Source organism: Carcharhinus amblyrhynchos, chromosome 13, assembly GCF_965287045.1.
Source record: "Carcharhinus amblyrhynchos chromosome 13, sCarAmb.v2.hapA, whole genome shotgun sequence".
Taxonomy (NCBI): domain Eukaryota; kingdom Metazoa; phylum Chordata; class Chondrichthyes; order Carcharhiniformes; family Carcharhinidae; genus Carcharhinus; species Carcharhinus amblyrhynchos.
The window spans coordinates 45,383,028-45,406,408 of NC_137336.1; the positions used below are offsets into that span (position 1 = coordinate 45,383,028).

Sequence of the window (23,381 nt, forward strand, 5' to 3'; positions counted from 1 at the left end):
AGGCTTGAACAGTCCGGGGCCTCCCTGGCTTTGATAGAGCACCTCAGTTAGATAGCAGGTTTGTCAGCATTTGAAGGATAAGATGAGACAGACGAGAATGGCAAGTTCATTAATGCTGGATCCAGTGGGTCTTTAACTGCTCCTGGCTCATCCATCTCCTTACCCATTGGTTGCTCAGGCCCCCCATTCTCTACCAAAATTCCAGTAGCCAGACTTGGCAGCCTCAAACTAACCACAGGAATCGCTTGGGTATCTCCTGCGTCCAATACTTCTTTCCTCCTCAGGTGTTCAAGTGTTTCCTAAGCCTGCATCCTTGTACCTCCCATCCTGTTCCCTCCTATAGCTTGCCTAACTTATCTTGGAATACCTCCTGATATTTTTTAAGACATCATGTAAGTTTCCTTCATTGATGTGGAAGATTCCTAGCCAATTTAATCTAATTTGGTGAAGCCAGTCTCAGCCCATCAGACTTAGTCCTTGGCCCCTACCACTATTAGAGACAGTTGAGATGACTGATGGCGTTAGCTTACAGGTGTTGTAGTTAACAAAGAATAAAGCACAGTACAGCATATGAACAGGCCCTTCAGCCCACCAAGCCAGCACCGACACATGACACCTTTCTAAACTAAAGACCTTTTGCCTCTACATGGTCCATATCCTTATATTCCCTGCCTATTCATGTATCTGTCAAGATTCCTCTTAAACTTTGCTATTGTATCTGCTTCCACTATCTCCTCTGACAGTGCATTCCAGGCACCTACCACCCACTGTATAAAAAACTTGTCTCTTACATCGCCTTTAAACTACCCCCCTTTTACCTTAAATCTATGTCCCCTAATAATTGACATTTCTAGCCTGGGAAAAAGACTCTGACTTTCCATTCTATCCATGCATCTCATAATTTTGTAAACTATTTCCATTCAAGTGAAAAGAAACCAAGTTTGTCCAATCTCTCCTCATAGCTAATACCTTCCAAACCAGGCAACATCCTGATAAACCTTTTCTGTACCTTCTCCAAAACTTCCACATCCTTCTGATAGTGTGGCAGTCAGAACTGCACACAATATTTCTAATGTGGGCCAAACTAAAATTCCACACAGCTACAACATGGCTTGCCAATTTTTATGCTCTGTGACCCCACCAATGAAGGCAAACATGCCATTAACCTTCTTGACCACTTTATCCACTTGTGTTGCCACTTTCAGGAAACTGTGGATCTGTATGCCTAGAACCATCTGGTATGTTAATGCTTCTAAAGGTTCTGCCGTTTACTGTGTACTTCCCTCCTGCTTTTGACCTTCCAAAATTCAACATCTCACATTTGTCCGGATTGAATTCCTTCTGCCATTTTTCCACCCAAGTCTCCAGCCAATCTGTATTCTCTGGCAATCCTCGTCACTATCCTCATCTTCCCCAATCTTTGTGTCATCTGCAACCTTACTAATTAGAGCACTTAAATTCTCCTCCAAGTCATTTATGTATATTACAAACAAAAAGAATCCCAGTACTGATCCCTGCAGAACACCAAAGGTCATAGATCTCTGGTCAGAAAAACACCCTTCCATCGCTACTCTCTATGACTTCTCTCTCTTAGTCTTCTATGACCAAGTCGGTTCTGTATTCATCTTGCCAGCTCACTGCAGATGCCATGTGCCTTCACTTTCTGTATCACCCTAACATGAGGGACCTTGTCAAAGATCTTGCTGAATTCCATGTAGACAACATCAACTACCCGACCCTCATTAATCATTTTTGTCACTCCCCCAAAAAACTCAATCAAGTTTGTGGGACACAACCTCCGCCATACAAAGTGAAGTACTTCCTCACTATCGATCCTCCAACAGTGAAGCACTTCCTCAGTACCAAACCTCTAACCGTGCAGCATTCCCTCAGTTGTTCCGAGGATCCTTAAAGCTTCCCCAATGTTTGCTGCTAGTCTGGCCATGGTGCTTCTTAACTTTAGGGGCAGAATCCCACTTTGTAAATAATAATATGCTGTTCTCCTACAACTATGGCAGAGGCACCATGTCCACCTCCATTCTGAGTAGTTCATCGTTTGCCATCAACACAATCATAATTAGGGCCACCTTGTTGTTTAACCTGTACAGTTCAAAATTGGTTTCAGGGTTATTCTCAACATTTATTTATTTAAATGTTGAGAATTTATTTTTTGGTTGCCCCCACGAGGCTCTGCATTTGCTCCCAATGTGCCCCCTCCTATTGCTGGCATAAGACATAATTTCCCTGAGTTTCTGGTGGTGATCTCCCCCACACCATTGGCATTCTTCATAGCTCCTGATCTTTGGACCAAATTCCCTATACCTCTGCACTCTCTTTAGGTTCTGAGCCTGCTTTCTCGTTACTTTCTGTGCCCTCCTCTCTGGCAACTCGACTACCAGCAACTTCCTGCCAAACTTGGTGGACCTCACCTGTTTGCACAATCCGCAGCTCCAGCTGCAGAGTGACAAAAAGTACTGAGGATGGGGTGCCATTGTGAACTCTGAGTCATGGACATTACTGGCAAAATTACAAACTAATTTGTTTATCAAGCCAGCTAGAAAATGGTGCAATGTCGCATGACAGAGAGGTAGCAGAAATTTACAATTGTCATACATTACCAAATGATTAATGGCACCATACACCTTGTGCAATGTAATCATTCCTTTTTTGTGAAGAGCTATTGATAGGAGAATAAAAATGTTCTTTGGCAACGAAACATTGAAAAGCTACCGCCAGCATTCATGCTGTGTGATTGAATAGATATGAAACTACAGGACAGTACCAAATGGTTTCATCTAATGTAAATGCAGAAAGATTAGCAGCTGTTCTAGATGTAACAACACTTATGAGTTTAGGATTCAGATAATTTGCTGTATTTCAAACATGAAAGAGATCTGCACTGTATCAGATAGAGACCAATGCACGTTGTTTAATGTGGAATAAAGTTGAGTTGCCAAGAAAGTTTCCCATAACATCTTGGAACGGATTTCAATCCTTTTCCACGTATGAATAGAAGTAAAATAAGAACATAAGAACATAAGAACATAAGAAATAGGAGCAGGAGTAGGCCATCTAGCCCTTCGAGCCTGCCCCGCCATTCAATAAGATCATGGCTGATCTGTCGCTGCTCAGTTCCACTTTCCTGCCCTCTCCCCATAACCCTTAATCCCCTCACTTATCAAAAACCCATCAACCCGCTTCTTAAAAATATTTAGCGAGGCAGCCTCCACCACGGGCAGAGAATTCCAGAGATTCACCACCCTTTGAGTGAAGAAGTTCCTCCTCAACTCCGTTCTAAACCGCCTCCCCTTTATCTTGAGGCTGTGCCCTCTAGTCCTACTGTCTTTTTTGAGCGGGAAGAGTCTCTCCACCTCTATCCTATCCATCCCATTCATCATCTTATACGTCTCAATGAGATCTCCCCTCATTCTTCTAAACTCTAACGAGTACAAGCCTAGTTTATTCAGCCTCTCCTCATAGCTCAACCCCCTCAACTCCGGTATCAGCATGCTTATTTAAAAATGCCTTTAATCTCTCGTCAGTACAGATTGGAAGTAGTCAGATTTCACACAAAAATGAATTCACTTAAATATAATAATTGAGTCACAGGATAGGAGAACTACACAATGCACTGGAACTAGAGTGTCACATGTTACAGCTAGTTTAAAACAACAAAGTCCCATATTGTGAGCATTGGATTGCAGCTGTAGCAACAAAACATATAAATAAGATGTTTTCCTGCTGTAAGTAACAATTTCTATGAGAATAGGAATTGCTATTAATTTGGGCATTAGCTTAGATTTTAAAGTGAATTCCATTTACACATTAACCCCAGATGCCATGGTTTTTAAATGGAAGTATAAATGACACAATTTCACACCCACAAAGCAGGCTTCCCAGTGAAACACTAAAGAACATTAGCGTACAGAGCAGCAGGTTATCGACTTAATCAGACATTCAAAGCTTTCTTTTTTATCATCTGGGGAGAGGAGACCCAGTGTTTTTTCAACCATGCTATTCTGAAATGGCAGCGGGGAATACAGTACAAGAAAGGTTAAGTTCACTGATCAAGCACTGATCAAGCACAGAGATGTGTCAGGAGGTTGGGGATATGTTTCCTTTTGACTCCTAATGGAACAAAAAATTGAAAGCATTTGTCATTGTGTCTACAAATCTATCAGCTCTTCTGACAAGAATTTATTTATTGGGAAGGGGGTTGTGTGAATGGAAAGTGAGAAATGAACAGAAAAGGTGCTCCTGCAATTAATCAGGATGTTTAGGAGCTTTGTAAGAATTAACAAAATAATGTGAAAGCAGTTCAGGAGTGTTGGATAAATGAGTAGTTGTGAACAGTTAATATAAGTTCAGTGTTTCCAAACCAGCAACCTGGGGACCGAGACAGTACTGGATTTTAAATCCTGCCGAGTTTCGGATCAGGTAGTTCAATCCAAAGGTGAAATAGGTCTAGGCAGTTTGGGTGGAGGGGTCAAGGATCATTTGCCATGTGGGAATAAGCTTATGTGCAAGCAGCAAAGCAGATAACTTGTCAGGTACCACACTGTGCCAGTGCAGTACCGGGCCAGGTTTTTCACTTAAGTTTCAGTTTCTATTTTAGTCAATTAAAATGATTCAAGGTGCAGTCTAAAAAATTCTGGTTTTCAGAAACCCTTAGTTTGGAAAAAGCTGTGGAAGTTGTTGAGTTCAGTGGAGTGAGATAGTGAGAAGTCGGAGCATTATTAGTGGACTACAGGTGTTGGAGAAATATGACAGCCTGGCACAGAAGAATGGCAATTGTAACAGTCGGAAATCAGAAGAAATAGATTCTGGGCTGGAATGGTTGGCAGGGATGGTGCAAGGAGAGAGATTGCTTAAAAATGGATTAAATGGACCTTTTTCATACAATGGAAATTATAATTAACAGCAATTTTTCTTCTTCCTTGGATCTGAACTACCAAGGAGTACTTATATTATCAATGTAGAAAATAAAACAATAATAGTTATATTTTAAATGAAACAAGATAATACAGTGACTGAAATAGATGTGCTAAAGATCACTGTAGCTCTAATTGTCCATAAACTTGGGAGTAAAATGTCATAGTAAGGAGGAGAACAATGGCTGTAGAACTCTTTGGACTACCCTGATGCTATGACAGGTGCTATGTATATGTAAGTCTCATTTTATTGTCTTTGACATCTTCCAGCTGAATACTGCATGATCCACTGCGTGTCTAATCAGCAATAGAACATTCCTTTAGAGCTAACAACAGAAACTTCAGCCAAAGAGGGGAATTGCAATGAAGTTTCTTTGAAGTCTTGACCCAAATTTTAACTGCCAAGTGGAGGAATATTCAAGCTTCTGTGCAGTGTCAAATCCCCTAAAAATGTGACACAGGACCAAGATCAAAATATCATCTCATCACTTCCACAGTTTTACCTCAGTGGGGTTGCAGGTGAGCACAGAAGCCCCTTGGAGATGTTGGCTAAGTAATTGTAATATAGAGATAGGTACTTCTGTTTTAACCAAGCATCCTGGCTTTAATAGTCAGCACACATTTTCTGAGGCAGCAAGCCAGGATCACTCAGATAGATGGAGAGCAAGGGCAGCTTCTTCAGTGAAACTGACAGGCTGGGAAGGATTTAAACAGTGAAGCTGGAAGAACTCCAGCAATGCCCAAGCAAGGATTTGCCCTCATAGCTTGACAGGTGGTTTTCAACTTTTCCGAAATGATTTCACCTGGCTTGGACATCACTTGCCTTCAGTCTTCATTACAGCAAGGATGCACTGTACGTGATTCCACCCTGGGACTCTGACAGAAAACAAGCAGAGCAGCACCAAAATTCACCAGCAGAACCAAGAACAATACCAGTGGCAGTTCCAGTTAACTTCTCCTCAGCCACATGGATGTAGCTTCAAGGAGGTGAGCATCCCCCCCCAACTCCCCCCCCCCACCAAACCCCCCCTGAGCCCCCCCACCGAACCCCCCCTGAGCCCCCCCACCCCGCCATACCGCCTATAGGCAATGGATCGGCTCTGTTGACATATCTGAGCACAGCACCCAGGAAGCTCAGGCTTTCATGTTGAGCATTCTTGACATCTCCAGCCTCCCAGAGCAAGACCTGCTCCACAGTGGGCCAGGTGGGCACATGTTGCCAGAGGCCATCAAGGCGCCTGTCACTGGAGATCGCCACACATCATGATTATTACACCCCCAACCCCTCTCATCTAGCCACCTCTCTCTCTCTTCAGTAAGGAGGCAAAACAGAAAGTTCTGAGTGTTGGAAATGAACTGTGTGGAGTAGAGTATAGGACAATATTTGTGGAGGGTGGCTGTGAGGAATGGACATGAGATGGCACAAAAATTAGGGTACGTGTTGGCAGTTCAGATGGGGTTTTAAAGGGGGTGAGGGGGGGTGCCAGGAAAGAAAGAGAGAGAACGCGATGAATAGAGCTACAAAGTTGGATGTTCTGAAGAGTATTTTATGGGACAGTGCTGGGAATGTCAGTGTGATGCTTTACACCTGAAAATGTTTTTCTAACCTTCCCTACCCTTGTGAGGTCCTGGACTCTGTTCAGGCAGCCCTTCCAGGTTGAAGTGAAAGCACATTTGTGCTAACTTCCTCAGCCACTAATTTGCAAGTTTACTTGTTTTGAGAGGTTGGTCTTCTCATCTCATTGCAGTGCCTCAGATCTCACAGCAAGCTTTCCAAATAGAGGTTAAAACACATGGACAGCCTTTCTTGTTTCCTTCTCAATTCCTGTGGTCACTGCAGCCTCGGTAATCCAAGTCCAGTTCAGCCATTTTGACCCATTGACATGGTCTGTTTTATTACAAATCTTTCCTTAGACACAACCTGCCCAACATCCCACCTGCCTTTTCTGCTAAGTCAGGAAATCTGGAAATAGGATGCTAATACCATTGCTCAGTTACAGAGCCATGGTAAAGCTAAATTTTTTGATAGGTTCCCTTCCCACTAAGAACCTCCCCAGAGCATTTGGCTTTAACTGAAATAAAACGGCAGATAATCACACTTGTAATTTAGGGGAATAAGTAAGCAAAACACTACAGATAATGGAATCTGAAACAAGAACAAAGGATGCTGGAAAAACTCAGTGGCCCTGGCAGCATCTGTAGCCGAGAAAAAAGAGTTAATATTTTGAGTCCATTTGACTCTTCTTCAGAATTAAAGAGAGGAAAAATGTGTTAGATATTATAATGTAGCTGAGAGATTGCAACAAGATGTACCTTCTCAAGATGGGGCAGGGAAGTGTTTGCTGAGTTAATGAGGGAATGTCAGATGTTGAAAATGAATGGACAGTTTTATATTTGGATCTCAAGTTAATTTTTAAGAAATATAAAAGCCTACTTAACATTCATGGTCATCTGTAGCAAGGCACAATTTTAATTTGGAAATTGACAATCTAGCACAGTACAAAAATAACCACAAGCAAAACCTGGCAGGAAGCAGCAATGCGCCCTGAGAAAGATAAAGTTAGTTTTTAATTATTATTTTTATGAGGATTCCTTGTGAGCTCGGAGGAAAGGAGTTCTTTTCCAGAGCTCGCAATAAATATTTTCTTCCTTCAAAAGCCTGGGCTTTCCCTTTTTGGCAGAGTGGGCAGCATAGTGACACAGTGGTTAGCACTGCTGCCTCACAGCACCAGGAACCTGGTTCGATTCACTGCTTGAGTCATTGTCTGTGTGAAGTCTGCATATTCTCCCCATGCCTGCGCAGGTTTCCTCTGGGTGCTCCAGTTTCCTCCCATAGTCTGAAAGACATGCTTGTTAGATGCATTGGCCACGCTGAATTCTCCCTTAGTGTACCTGAATAAGGGCTGGAGTGTGGTGACTAAGGAATTTTCATTGCAGCGTTAATGTAAGTCCACCTATGGCACTAATGAATAAACTTAAACTTCCTACTTTGCATCTTGGATATGGTGCACACTGCTGTCACTGTGTGCTGGTAATGGAGGGAGTGAACATTTAAGGTGGTAAATGGGATGCCAATCCAACAGATTGCTTTATTGTGGATGGGGTCAAGTTTCTTAAGTATTGCTGTGCTCATTCTAGCAAGCAGAGATGGTTTTGTTTTCCAGTTTTTGTACTTCAGAAGATTGTGGTTGATTCATCAGGATTCAATAGAAATGAAAATTGGGCAGTTTGATCATTTTTGTTAAATTCAATAGATTGATTCAATACCATTGAGCCTAGCTTAATTTTGAACCATTAAAAGTTATTAGATACAAAACCCAAAATTTGGGAGAAATGCTGAGTGGCTGCTCTCTTTTTACAAAGCCGCAATAAGGAAACAATTTATATGGATTACGCAGGATGAAACTTAAAAGTGAGTTATTTACTACTATAACGTCATAGAGTAAACTACACTATAAGCACAATTTCACCTGTGGAATTTCTATCACAAAGCTTGTTAACGTAATTATTCTTAATGATTTCATACTGTTATTACCACAATGCAACAGTATTAGTATTTATTTTCCCCAAAACATTCAACATTTCATCTTTAAGTAGTGTGAATAATAAATTATCTAGTATTTACTATTAAAATTTATAATATACATATCATCATTAAAATTACTTTATCTTTCTTATGATATATGGATAACACTATTTGTAGAATGTCTAAATGTTTAAATTTCCATTTTTGCTATGTTATTAAAATTGCTAATTATAGACAGACAATGTTATACAATTTCATTCTTGTTACATAAAGTTGATATAATATCACTTGGCATTTTATACAATTGTTTGCTTAAATTAACATTTTGCTCTTTTGGCAGATTGCAAATGAATAGCTTATATTTTATAAAAATTAATGGAACTATTTTAAAATAACTTCCGAGGGAGTAACTAAGCAGAATGCACTTGTAATAAAGATTTGTTTTGTACTTGCAATGCACTTAAAATTGCAATTCCATTCGATACATGGCAGATGATTAATTTATCTGGTTGCAATGCACAACAATTCAGGAAGGAAATAATTGAATTGGAGATTCCATAAAGCAAGTGGTATGGCAGCACTGCTGCCTCAGAGTGCCAGGGACCCTGGTTAGATTCCAGCCTTGGGACTGTCTGTGTGGAGTGTGCACTTTCTCCCCATCTCCAGGCACTCTGGGTTTCTCCCACGGTCCATAATGTGCGGTTAGGTTGATTGGCCATGCTAAATTGCCCCTTAGAATCAGAATAAATATCTGAGATCATGGGGATAGGGCCTGGGTGGGATTGTTGTTGAATAGACTTGATGGGATGAATGGTCCCCTTCTGCACTGTAGAGATTTTGATTCCAAGTAATTTACTCAATTACATTGAAAAATATTGCAAGTGTGAAATATGTTAATGTGAAACTTAAAGAGGAGACGCTGCCAATATAGGCAGAGAGGACATATTTTGGACATGCTTTAAATTTGAAATTAAATACTAATGGTGCAAACAAATAATAGTTGTGTCTCTATGGCAAATCTGTCTATCTTATTGATGTTTTAGGTCTAAGATATGCAGAACAACAGGACAAGGAAATAAATAAGTGAAGGATAGTAGTACAGAAGATGTTAACAGTGTATAAACACAGAATGGTGTATTTCATAGGCACAAGGACACAGGTCCTCAGAAATATGTGGGTGCTAGCAAAACATTTGGTGTAAGGGGAAAAGGTACTGTGCTAATAAGTCAAGTGTGTTTGAAAGCCTGTTTTAAGCCTGCAATTTTGGAGCTAATTGATGATTGCTATGATTTAACCATATCTGGAGGTGCTAAAAAAATCACCTGCAGGTTTTGCATTTATGCACTGAATTAGAAGCAAATTTCTTGGGACAATGTATGTAACTTCAGACATCTATTTCCACTGATGGTGTGGCATACACTGGCTGACCCACAGCAAAATCTTACAAGATAGCCTAGGGAACGAGTGAGACGGCCCATTAGGCAACCAGATGCTTTTTGTGGTGGAGAAGATCCAGAGACGGGGGATGCCCTGTACATGCTGAGGGAGATTAGCGTGGTGGGTGGTGGGAGCAAGAATTTACCTTCCATTCCTCTCACCTTCAGCAGCTGATGCTGCTCTTCTTGGAGTTCTCTCCTCCTCTCCTTCCATCTCCAGGACTCAGGCCAGCCCTTTGCAAGATCACCATGAGAAACTAGTCTAACGCCCTTTTCAAAAGCAGTTTAATTCCAGCAGCAAGTGAATAGGGAAAGCCGAGCAAGCCTTTTAGTTGCGTTCAGTATCCTCAGCCATGATTTCTTCACTCCTGTTTGGGTGATAACTCGGAGGAGAGTGAATGGTTAATTGGCTTACAGCTTCTTTAACAAGTGCAAGCTAACAATTTAATTGGTGTTCAGAGCCTAAATGATTTCATGGCAGCATTTCCAAGCACATGCTTCAAGTCCTTTACCAAATGGCATCTTATGTGGCTGGACTAAACTGGCATTGCTCAAGGCCTTATATAAGTTCCCTCAGAAAGCCTAAACTCCTGGAGAAAATGACCCACATGTTATGTGCCATTTTAAGCGTGTGTTCCAAGCTGTGTACCAGATGTTTCATTATCCTATTGTATAATTTGTTGGTGTCTTAGGTCATTTACAGAAAAAATAAATAAAAGCCAAATGGGTAAGTACGCACAGACTGTGGCAGACACATCACAGCAAAACCTCACGTTCAAATAACAGTTGATCTGAATCCCAGTCAGTTTCAAATTAAAGTAATGGTCCCTCTGAAACCCTGACAGTTCAATGCCCACTGTTACTCCCTCGGCTAGAGAAGCAGGATACATGAGTAAGCAGTACATAAAAGTCAATTAATTTCAGGCAATACTTAAAATATCTTAGAAAACCCATTAAACTTTCATACCACATATACTGTGACACTGCACGTAACTGAATGTTATGTGAACTTAAGCATCACAGTCAAACATGAACTAAACAATTTAAATCACTTGGGATAAATGTTATAGCCTGTCATTTTTTATTGGGTTCGAATTGATCCTTGGTAGATGTTAAGAAAAACATAACAGGAAAAACAACCAGCAGTTCCACATGTGGCTGGAGTTTTCTGACTGTTCATGCTGGTGGGATCTTCCGGAGCTGCCACTGGCATACCACTGCTACTGGTTTCCAGGCAGCGAGGTGTGTGGTCAAGAGAAACCCCAATGACAACAGTGGGATCAGAAGATTCTGCTGCCGGCCAGTGGTGGGGCCACCTCTGCTGCTATGAAACACATAGTGGGTTGCATGGAAAACCGCGCCCTATAAGTATGACCAATAGATAGAAATAATTCACAACACAGGGAAGCTATTCAGCTTATTGTGCTTGTTCTTGCTCTTTGAGAGAGCTTTCCAATCAGTCCCACTCTCTTCCTCTCTCCCCAAAACCCTGCAAAGATTTGTCTTCAAGTACTTGTCCAATTCCATTTTGAAAGTTAGTATCAAATCTTCTTCTACCACCATTGTGGGTGATTCATTCCAGTTCATAAAGGTTTCCTATTTACTTTTATTTTCTCTCATGTTATCTCTGGCTGTTCTGCCAATTATCTTAAATCTACGTAATCTGGATGCTGACTCATTTGCAACAGTTTCTCTTTATGCACGCTATCAAAACCTTTCTAGACTTTGAACACCTCTAGTTAACCTCTCTGCTCTAAGGAGAATAACCCATTTCTTCAGTCTCTCTACTGAATTCTCTTACCCAGCATACCAAACTAATAAATTTCCTGTGCAGCTGTCAGGAAAACAGAGCTGGTTAAATGTGACTTTATATTAGTATTTTTAAATATTAGAAATAAGCTATAGATTTAAGTGGGGTTAATTTAGTTTTTCAGTGTAAGGCAGAGTAAACCTATAGTTAGATTATATTAGACAAAGGTGTTTGCATCTGAGGGTTGGTTTCAGATAAAACTGTGTTTCCATTCTGCTTAGACATTGCAAATTATTTCAAATACAGCAGAGACCCGCTCTGGTGACATTTGTGGTGACATTAGTATCTTTATTGCAACTGTATCTCTTCAAACATTGTTTGAACAAAGATTTTAAAGTATGTCTTTTTGGAAGTAGAGTTGGAAGTACAGCATGAAAAGTAAGGAGAAGAGTAAAGCTATTGCTTTGTAAGCAGCAGCACCTTTGGGTACGAATGCTTTTTGAATGTGGTTTTAATTGAAATCATTAGTAGTTGGTTATAGAAGGCTAGAGAGGGAACATCTTTCTCAGTTTTGCCAAAGGAAAAGCCATACAATTGAGTAATGGTTTGAAAACAAGTGCAAGAAATTTAAAGAACAGCTAATTAAGGAATCTAAAGAACTGAAGAAAAGCGTCCAAGAACTCTGAAGTTAAAGGAACAAAAAGAGAGACTGCCGTTGGGAACAGGATACTGTTTATGGAAGTTAAAGTCAGACCTTGGAAACCTTTTTATGCAGAGGGGCCTGGAATGAACTGCCAAATAGGGTGATGGAGGCAGATACGCTGGCATCGTTTAAGACTTACCTGGATAGTCACATGAGCAGACTGGGAATGGAGGGATACAAATGAATGGTCTAGTTGGACCAATGAGTGGCACAGGCTTGGAGGGCCGAAGGGCCTGTTTCCTGTGTTGTACTGTTCTTTGTTCTAAGAAGAGCTGATGAGATTAGCAATTGTAAGGTTTTGTGTCCTTATTTCCAATGGTTGACGCAATATTATTCTGTTGGGAACTGAGTACTTGAGGTCTTGTAAAAGCATCTAAGACAAAGGAAACCTAAAATGAGAGGTAGAAAACCTGGATTCTCTGTTAAAAGTCGAGTGGAAGCTTTGTTTGAAATGATAATTTGCAAAATCTAGAGCAGATTCTTAATGCAAAGAGCTGAGGGAAAACATTGTTTGTACAAAGAATTTAAAGTATGTCTTTTTGGAAGTAGAGTTTAGAAACCTAGTGACAATCATCGGTGGGGGGGGGCATTATTACAGAAATCCATGAAAGGTCAGTTGAGTGACATCAGCCATTTGGTTTCAGAGTGAGGTGTTATCTTTGTAAACTACACATTTGTGAAACTAAGAGGGGAGTAAGGTGTATTCCATCACAATCAAACTTTTAAAATTTAATCAATGTTTTCTTTTCTTGTTGTCAAAATTAATTAGTCCTGTGACTCAGTTCCTCCACGTTTTCTGAAAGAAAAGTAAATGTTACAATCTTTTGAGCCAGGGTTCCATTCTGGGATCTTCTGATCCAATAGTAACACCAACTGGGATTGTAACACAGCCCCTTCAAGGTTTTGAAACATACTTCAAGAGTGGTGCAGCTAATTGGGCATAATGCCCCAATTGGAGCCTAATCATGTTCTATGAAGTTTAGAATGACTTTTGCACTCTATATACTATCTACAAAGCCATAGATCACATCTGCCTTTGTAATTAAACTTCTCAACTTGTCCAACCATCTTATATACCTACTTTTACCTCCTGGTTCTCTGTTCCTGCACTCCCTTTAAAAATATATCAACTATATCATATTTCTGTTTTCATTCCTCTAACCAAAATGAATCATTTGACACATATCTTTGTGTCAAATTTCATCTGCCATGTGCCTGCCCATTGCACTATTCTATTGTGTGATTGCTGAAGAGTCTTACTTTCTTCTTCAATGCTTAATAAATATCTGAGCTTTCTGTCATCTGCAAGTTTTGAAATTATGCCCTTGTATCCCGCATTTCAGACCTTTGATGCATATTAAAAGTAGTAGTCCAACATCAATCCCTGAGAGATGTCACTCTATACTTCCCTGCAGAATGAAAAAAGTGCTTACCATTTCTCTGTTTTTTGTCACTTAGCCAATTCCATTTCCATGCAACCATTGCCCCATCAACCTCATTGTCAATAAGCGATGTACTATTTTACGTGCTCTGTGAAAATCAGATTTTTGGCTTCCAACACTGTCTTCCCACTCACCACACTGGTCGATCAGCGCATTGAGCTGATAAAATTGCGCCAGATATCTCTAAACTAATGCCTCTATCACCAACGACTGGCCTGTAGTTGCCTTCTTTATCCCCCTCCACTTTTTTGAATCGGGATGGAATATTTGAAATATCTGCGATTAAAAGGAATCTGGATGGCCTAGTGCATGAATCACAAAAGACAATATACAAGTATAGCGAATAACCAGGAAAACTAATAGAATGTTATTGTTTATTGTGAGGAGAATTGATTAAAAAATTAGGGATGTTGTGCTTCAGTTGTAGAAGGCATTGGTGACACCACATCTGGAGTATTGTGTACAGAACTGGCCTCCTTTTTAAGGAAATATATAAATGCATTAGAAACAGCTCAGAGAAGGTTTAGTGCACTGATACCAGGAATGGAACAGTTGTCTTATGAGGAAACATTGGAAAGGTTAAGCTTGTATTCACTCGAGTTTAGAAGAGCAAGATGTGATGTGATCTAAACCTTTAAGATCCTGAGAGGTATTGACAAGATTAATGTGGAGAGGATGTTTCTTCTTGTGGGAGAATCAAGAACTGGAGGTCCCTCATTTAAGACAGAGATGAAGAGAAACATTTTCTCCAAGGATTTGGAACTCTCTTCTTCAAAAGGCAGTGGAAGCAGAGTCTTTGAATATTTTTAAGGCAGTTCTAGATAGATTCTTGATTAACGAGGGGGTAAATGATTATCAAGTAAACAGGAATGTGGGTAAAAGCAAATTACTGTGGATGCTGGAATCTGAAACCAAAAGAGAAAATGCTGGAAAATCTCAGCAGGTCTGCCAGTATAAGGAGAGAAAAGAGCTGACGTTTCAAGTCCAGATGACTGTTTGTCAAAGCTGGACCTTTTGTCAAAGACAGGAATGTGGGGTTGTGGTTACAATCAGATCAACCATGGTCTTAATGAATAGCGGAGCAGGCTTGAAAGGCTGAGTGGCCTACGCCTGCTCCTAATTCATATGTTTGCATGTTCACATTATCTTCCAGCCCTCTGATACCACTCCCATATTGAAGAAAGATAGGAAACTTGTGGACATAGCCTCTGCAATTTTCACCCTTTCTTTCTTTACAATGCATCTTGTCCAGACTGGGTGTTATATCCAATGTGAGTGCTGCCAGTCATTTCAGAACCTGCTCTTTATCTATTTTTATCCTATCAATTTCTCTACCACCTATTCCTTTCCTGTGATTTTAATGGCTTTCTATTGCAGTGTACACTGGAAACTGCATGTGGTTGTACTGACTGTTTTGTAGGTGAATTCAAGCTGTGATATTGAAAGCACTGCTGTACGATTCACATCTTGCTTGTCCATCATCTTGCAAAGTTACTAGTCTTAATTGAAATATATAGTTTAAACTTTTTTTGATAGCTTAAGTGAAACAATTCTGAAAGATTTGTTGCAGATTGGATCTTGTCATGCCGATTATCAATATTTCACACTGACACCATTTCCACAGCTCTGTCAGCATCTTACTGCGAGCCTTACAAAATCAGCATTATTGCAACTGGAGGCACATTTTTAAGTAGTTGGCTTGCAATATTCTGAAGTTTTCTTGCACAACTCTGCAAAATCCCATGCTGCAACAGGTCCACAGCAGATACCATCTCCCTGGCCTTGCACTCAACCCTGTAACACCTAGATAACAAGGACACCTCTGTCAGACTCTATTTATTGACTATAGCTCAGCCTTCAACACCATTATTCCCACGAAACTCATCCCCAAAATCCGTGGCCTGGGCCTCAGCTCCTCCCTCAGCGATTGGATCCTGAACTTCTTAATTCACAGAACACAATCAGTAAGGATAGCCACGATCATCCTCAACACCAGTGCCCCACAAGGCTGTGTTCTTGGCCCCAACTATAGTCCTTATATACCTATGATTGTGTGGCCAAATTCCTGTCCAATTCGATTTTCAAGTTTGCTGACGACACCGTCGTAGTGGTTCGGATCTCAAACAATGACGAGACAGAGTATAGGAATGAGACAGAGAATCTGGTGAACTGGAGCGGCAACAATAATCTTGCCCTCAATGTCAACAAAATGAAGATTGGTATCGACTTCAGGAAGCGTGAAGGAGAACATGCCCTCACAACATCAATGGGGATGAAGTAGAAAGGGTCCAGAATTTCAAGTTTTTAGATGTCCAGATCACCAACAACCTGTCCTGGATCCCCCAGGTCGACACCATAGTTAAGAAAGCCCACCAACACCTCTACTTTCTCAGAAGACTAAGGAAATTTGGCATGTCAGCTACAACTCTCACCAACTTTTACAAATGCACGATAGAAAGCATTCTTTCTGGTTCTATCACAGCTTGGTATGGCTTCTGCTCTGTCCAAGACCGCAAGAAACTATAAAAGGTCATGATTGTAGCCTAATCGATCACACAAACCAACCTCCCCCCCACCATTGACTCTGTCTACACTTCCTGCTGCCTCAGCAAAGTAGACAGCATAATTAAAGACCCCATGCACCCCAGACATTCTCTCTTTCACCTTCTTCCTTTGGGAAAAAGATACAGTTTCTTTCCTGTTGCTGTCTTTTGAATGAACTTACCTTGCAGTAAGTTGATCTTTTTCTACACCCTAGCTATGACTGTAATACTACATTCTGCACTCTCTCATTTCCTTCTCTGTGTTTGGCGCGCAAGAGACAATACTTTTCACAGTATGTTAATACATGTGACGATAATTAATCAAATCAAATCAAATCAAATCAAAGTTTTACAAAGGTGCACAAGGGACCAGATTTTCCTATCAGAGATAGGGAATAGGAGTTGGGTCCAATTCTTGATTTCTAATCTGTTTTTTCATTCATTCATGGGACGTGGGCATACCTGGCTGGCCAGCATTTATTACCCATCCCGATTTGCCCGAGGGCATTTAAGAGTCAACCACACTACTGTGGCTGTGCAGTCACATGTAGGCCCAACCAGGTAAGGATGGCAGATTTCCTTCCCTAAAGGATATTCATCAACCAGATGAGTTTTTCCAACAAGCGACAATGGTTTCCATGGTCATCAGTGGATTCTTAACCCCAGATTTTTTTTTATTGAATTCAAATTCCAACATCTGCCATGGTGGGATTGAAATCTTGGTCCAAGAACATTAGCTAGTTTCTGGATTAATAGTCTAGTGAAAATACCACCAGGCCATCGTAGCAGCATGGGGGGTTTTGAACAAGTTGGGTCCTTAATTGCAAGAGAGACAATTGTGCTGTGCAGTTAGGAAGCAGATGGATTAACCCTGCAGCAGGGAGCAGAATCATCAACGTTGTGCCTGAATCATCTTGTTCATTTTAAACTGCTGGAGAAGGACCTCACCAGAGAAGAAGAGAGAAGACTGTTCCGAAGCCTCTCTCTGCTGTTCCCCAATTGGTAAGACCCTCTGCAAACTGGCCTTGTAGAAAGAGCTCAAGATCAGTTGTGAACCTTTGCAAGATCTGTTGCTTTGAGCCTTCACTTTTCTGTCTCATGACTATCTTTACAAATAAAATCAGTGACCGTTCTTCTCCCCTGCCTGTGCATGTAGGCTGCCATACATAGCTTCTAGAGGGGCCAGCAGACTGGTACAGTTCAGCTTTATTTATTATAGTAACAATTTTATTGTTGTACTGTCAAATGAATAAATTGATAATTAGAGCGAGTGAATTTGAAGTTAAATCTGATACAGAAGTGGGAATCTTCACCTAAAACACTGGACAGGTTTAGATCAGGTTGGGGCTGGGGGGGCGGGGGGGGGGGGAATAACTTCTGAAAAATCTGCTTCTTGACCCAAGCCTACACCAATTCATCAATTTCCACCTTTAACTGAGGTGACTGGCAGACCATCTGACCCAAGCAGGCAGGTAGGAATTCCAAATATGATCAGGAGGCCGTAAGCCACATTGCCATTTTCTTTTCAACTTCAATAGCTGCTGGAAAGCTGGCAACTTTATTGAAGTGAGAAATTGGTGTATTCTAGAGCTAAGTGTTGGTGCTTTAGTTTGATTTGATTTGATTAGATTTATTATTGTCACATGTTTTGGGATACAGTGAGAAGTATTGTTTCCAATGAGCTCTACAGACAAACATACCATTCATAGAGTAGTTAGGGGAGAAGGAAAGAACAGAATGTAGTGTTACAGTCATCGATAGGGTGGAGAGAAAGATCAACTTAATGTTAGATGGGTCAGTTCAAAAGGAACAGTACAGTGGCACAGTGGTTAGCACTGCTGCCTCACAGTGCCAGGAGCTTGGGTCCGATTCTCGGCTTGGATCATTGTGTCTGTGTGGAGTTTGCATGTTCTCCCCATGTCTGTGCGGGTTTCCTCCAGGTGCTCCAGTTTCCTCCCACAGTCCAATGATGTGTCGGTTAGGTGGTCATGCTAAATTTCCCCTTATGTCAGGGGGCCTAACTAGGGTAAGTGTATGGGGTTATGGGGATAGGACCTGGGTGGGATTGTGATCGGTGCAGATTTGGTGGACCGAACGGTCTCCTTCTGCACTGTAGGACTCTATGAGTTTTAAAAGCCTGATAGCAGCAGGGAAGAAGCTGTTCTTGAGTAGGTTGGTATGTGACCTCAGACTTTTGTATCTTTTCCCGATGGAAGAAGGTGGAAGAGAGGATGTCCAGGGTACGCATGATTCTTGATTATGCTGGCTGCTTTTCCAAGGCGGTAGGCAATGTAGATGGAGTCAGTGGATGGGAGGCTGGTTTGAGTAATGGACTGGGCTAAGTTCACAACCCTTTGCAATTTCTTGCAGTCTTGGTCAGAGCAGGAGCCATACCAAGCTGTGATACATCCAGAAAGGATTCTTTCTATGGTGCATCTGTAAAAATTGTTGAGAGTCATAGCAGACATGCTGAATTTCCTTAGCTTCCTGAGAAAGGAGAAGCGTTGGTGGGCTTTCCGGCATGGAGGAACCCGGACAGGTTGTTGGTGATCTGGACACCTAGAAACCTGAAGCTCTTGACTATTTCCACTTCATCCCCATTGATGTAGATAGGGACATGTCCTCCACTATGCTTCCTGAAGTTGATGACTATCTCCTTCATTTTATTGACATTCTGAAGGAGATTACTGTCATCTCACTATTCCCGTTTCCCTAGGTTATAATCATAAAATCATAGAACCCCACAGTGCAGAAGAAGGCCCTTCAGCCCATTGAGCCTGCACAGACAATAATGCCGCCCAGATCCTATCCCCATCACCCCACGTAACACCCCTGTTAATTCCCCTGGCACTAAGGGTCAATTGATCATGGCCAATCAATCTTACCCACACATCTTTGGAGTGTGGGAGGAACCTCACGCAAACTCAGGGAGAACATGCAAACTCCACACAGACAGTTACCCAAGGCCGGAATTGAACTCGTGTCCTTTGCACTGTGAGGTAGCTATGCTAACTGCTGTACCACCATGCCACCCTAGATTTCTATCTCTTTCCTGTACTCTGTCTCATCATTGTTTGAGACTCGACCCACTATGGTGTTGTCATCAGCAAACTTGAAAATGGAGTTGGAGTGGAATTTGGCCACACAATCATTAGATGTACAAAGAGTACAGTAAGGGGCTGAGGACACAGCCGTGTAGGGCACCAGTGTTGAGGATGATCATAGAGGAGGTGTCATTGACTATCCTGACTGATTAAGGCCTGTGAGTTAGGAAGACTAAGGTCCAGTCGCAAAGGGAGAAGCCAAGCCCCAGGCCACAGAGTTTGTACATGAGATAATGCTGCAGATAATTGGAGATAATGCTGATTAATATGCTACTGAATATGTAAATAGTTGGGTATATATCATCCAGAGGAGGTAATGCAAGCAATTGGTGTAGCATACAAAGAACAAAGAACAACACAGCACGGGAAACAGGCTCTTCGGCCCAATGAGCCCGCACCACCGTTTTAACATTGTGAGTGCCTTCTTCTCCCTATGACCTTTGTCTACGCCTATTGGACTCCACAATAAAGGAACCATAACCAGATTGAGGGAAGACTAATTTAGGGACAATTTGTTAACACCAATATGCCTAAGAGCATGTTTTTGGGGTGTGGGAGGAAACTGGAGCACCTGGAGAAAACCCACGCAAGCACGGGGAGAATGTGCAAACTCCCACAGACACTGGCCCAAATCCATGTATCTGCACAGCAAACTGTGATAGTCACTGAGCTGTCATATTGCCCGTCAGCTGGTCCAGTTTAAGCGTACACGAATGACATGTATGTATATAGAGGAGATATCCTGACTCTTGTTATTCTTCAATAAAAAAACCTTTATGTAGTTTACCTTTAATTAGCATCTGGCATGTTTGCACAAGAGCTAATGACAATAAGGTAGCAATAGTAAATAATATGGCGGCAACAACAATGCAGGTGCACAATATGTTAGCAAAAATGTTTGATTTAGTGGTAGCAAATACTACACCATGGACAATGGGAAAAGCCAAAAAACCCTGAACAATGTTGTATGCAGCTGGAAGAAGCAGCAACAGTGAGGTTTAGGACCAGATTCATAAACCGCTCCACAACTCAGTGAGGAGTTGAATGCAGTTTTGTATTAGAACAGTATTGGATGAAAAAAGCAGTGTTTTGTCAGAATGTTACAGCCAACAAGAGCTAGACTCACTACACCTAATAGTTCACCAATCTACCACGTGTGAGTATTAACTTCGAAGTGGAGATATGAATGTTTTGCACGGTCATTACAAGTCTTCTGTGTTGTTGACAGCAGTGGACCAGCAGGACCTTTTCCTCATGTTTTTGCAAAAAGGAAAAAATTGTTGGGACCTAGTCTGGCTTCCTAATATAATTTGGGATTTTGGTCCAGTACTCCAACAATGACCACTCCTTTTAAAATTGAAGATATACAATCAATGCCTACTCCTCTAGGCAAAGAAGATTTATAGAGGCATTTGGTCTGTTTAATTTAGCGCCATATATCCCGAATTTCCTGAGAAAGCATCATCACTGCATGAATTTCTCAAGAAAGATTTGCCATTCTTGTGGCATGAAAATCATCCACATGCATCCAGTTTGTTAAAGCAGTCGCTTTCTGCTGAAGTATGATGATGATACTACAACCCAAGATAAACTACATATGATGTAGATGATTCACAAAATGTCTCAGATCATCTCTGTCGCAGGAAGTCAGACCAATTAGGTTCAACTCTAGGTGTTTGTCACCTACTCGGATGAACTATTCAAACATCAAATGAGAAACATTGGCATTAATGGTCAGAGATGTGGAGATTCCATAAGTACTTATTTGACAAACACTTTGTTGCCAAGACTGATTGCAAGCTATGAGAAATAATTTGGCAAAAGGCATTCACAAGTGCATTACTGCTACTCCAAAGATTCTTCATAAAAATGCAGAGGTTCCAGTGGAAAGTATAAACCTCATGGTAAGGTCTGACACATTGAGTAGGTAACCCTCACTCAAGTTATACCATTGGATGCGCAGGTGGATAAAGTTGATGTAGAACTAGAAGATACATACAACACAGACCTAATGTGATCGTAATAGAAAAAACATATCGTGTTCTAGAGAGAGACTTCCAGAGATTCTGCCATCAGAGCATTATGACAGCTCATTGTAAATGAGTGGTCAGATACAATAAAGAGAATTCCACAAACCTTTGAATGTTTTGGCCATACTATGTTAAGTTAAACGTTTCAAGCATTTAAGAGGTTTTGATGCCTAAAAAATTTCATCAGGATATCCTTACCCAACTACATTTGGATCATATGGGCATTGCAGGCTCAAGGCAACTTGCAAGTGGGACACTTTGCTGGCCAAGGATCAATAACAGCATAGACCGGACAGTGAGAATGTGTGATACATGTCTGGAGCAACTCAACACAAAGAGCCATTCTATCCTCATGATGTTCCATTACATCCATCGTCAAGGATAGTGACTGACTAATTTACTCTTAGAGGTGATGACCTTTTACTTATTATCAACTCATTTTTCAGATTTCTAATATTCGGCAGGTGAGAGATACAACAAGTGAATCGGTAGCAAACACGTTGGATGGGATTTTCTGGCAGTGCTCGTCCCAAAACCAGAAAATCCCACCCAAGATCAGTCTTTATATAGTCCATCCATCCTACAATTCCTGTGGTGGGTGGGACGGGAAAATCCCCCCATTGTGTGAAACTTTCAGTCTTTTTGGTCCTCCAGAAGAGATAGTATTGGATAATGGTCCACAGTATACCAATAAGTCATTCCAAGAGTGTGCAAAGTGCACTGTGAGTCACAGTATATCATCCCCACGCTGTCAAACAAACTAGCAAAAAGGATGGTGTGGATGGTGAAGTCACTGATTTTGAAATGTAAGGAGACCAATCAAGACTTTCAAGTAGTAATGTTACATCTATGAGCAATACCACAAGCTACATGATTACCATCCCCAAAGGACATCATGGTTGGAAAGCAGGACAACTCCTCCGAGTTATCATCAGTCCAAGACAAATTTCTAGCAAGTCAAGAGAAAATGAAAAGCACTCACAACAAATATATAGACATGGAGTTGCCTCTTCTGCATATGGACCAGAACGTCGAAGTGATTCACTCACAATAGAAGACACAGTTCACTGCAAAGATGTCAAAGATCTGTAACGAGCCATAGTTGTAATCATCCCATATGGAGTGACACTGAGGAGAAATAAATGTCAGCTGAAAGACTTACCCAAAAACTTCATACTTAACATTCTTTTAGTATCAAGAGTATGGTTATTTTCAAGTCCTGTGAGTAGATTTAGGGAAGATGCCGTGCACAATGCTGAAATGTGAGCTAATTGTCAGCCTATACCTACAATTCAAGAGAAAAGAGTTTAACAATTCCAGATCTCAGCAAAATTTGATTATTACCAGGTCAGGTTGACTCAGGAGGCCATAGCTCAGACTTCCAATGAGTCAGTTTGACTTGGAAGCCCTTTAAAAACAGTGAGTGGGTCACAGTTCCAGGATTCCTGACCCCATTCCTGACATGTGCAATTTTTGGGAGTGTCTTTCAGAAGCACTTATTCAGCACTCATTACCTGACCAGCTCCATTGTAGAGGTAGGTATCTCTCACTCCTAGAGTCATGGTTCATGGCTCCTTACAGGAGTCATGAACCCTAGTGTGCATGAGAGGGCCATTTGAAAGGTATGTTCAAAATGCCAAATTAACCCCTCCATTCCCACCAACACCTTCAGGCCCCTGATGCCCCCTATGCCAGGCTTTGCCCTTCCACCCATCCCTTCAAGCCCTTCATGCCCCCTTTATTATGCTTTGCCCTTCCATCCACCCTTTCAGGCCCTCTATGCCCTCTGACATATATGTACCCATTCACTGTGCACTTTCTAGAACCAATGAATACCACAATGTAAAGCTGTATATTTGAAAAAAAGCTTTGAAAAAGTGAAATCCTTTAATCACTTTGCTCTATGCTTGAAATGA

At 41.2% G+C, this 23,381-nt stretch overlaps 1 protein-coding gene across 1 annotated transcript in view; it reads left to right on the forward strand.

Annotated features, from left to right (window-relative positions):
* htr4 (5-hydroxytryptamine receptor 4) overlaps positions 1–23,381 on the forward strand; it is a 165,677-nt gene that overhangs the window by 130,724 nt on the left and 11,572 nt on the right. The window lies entirely within an intron of this gene.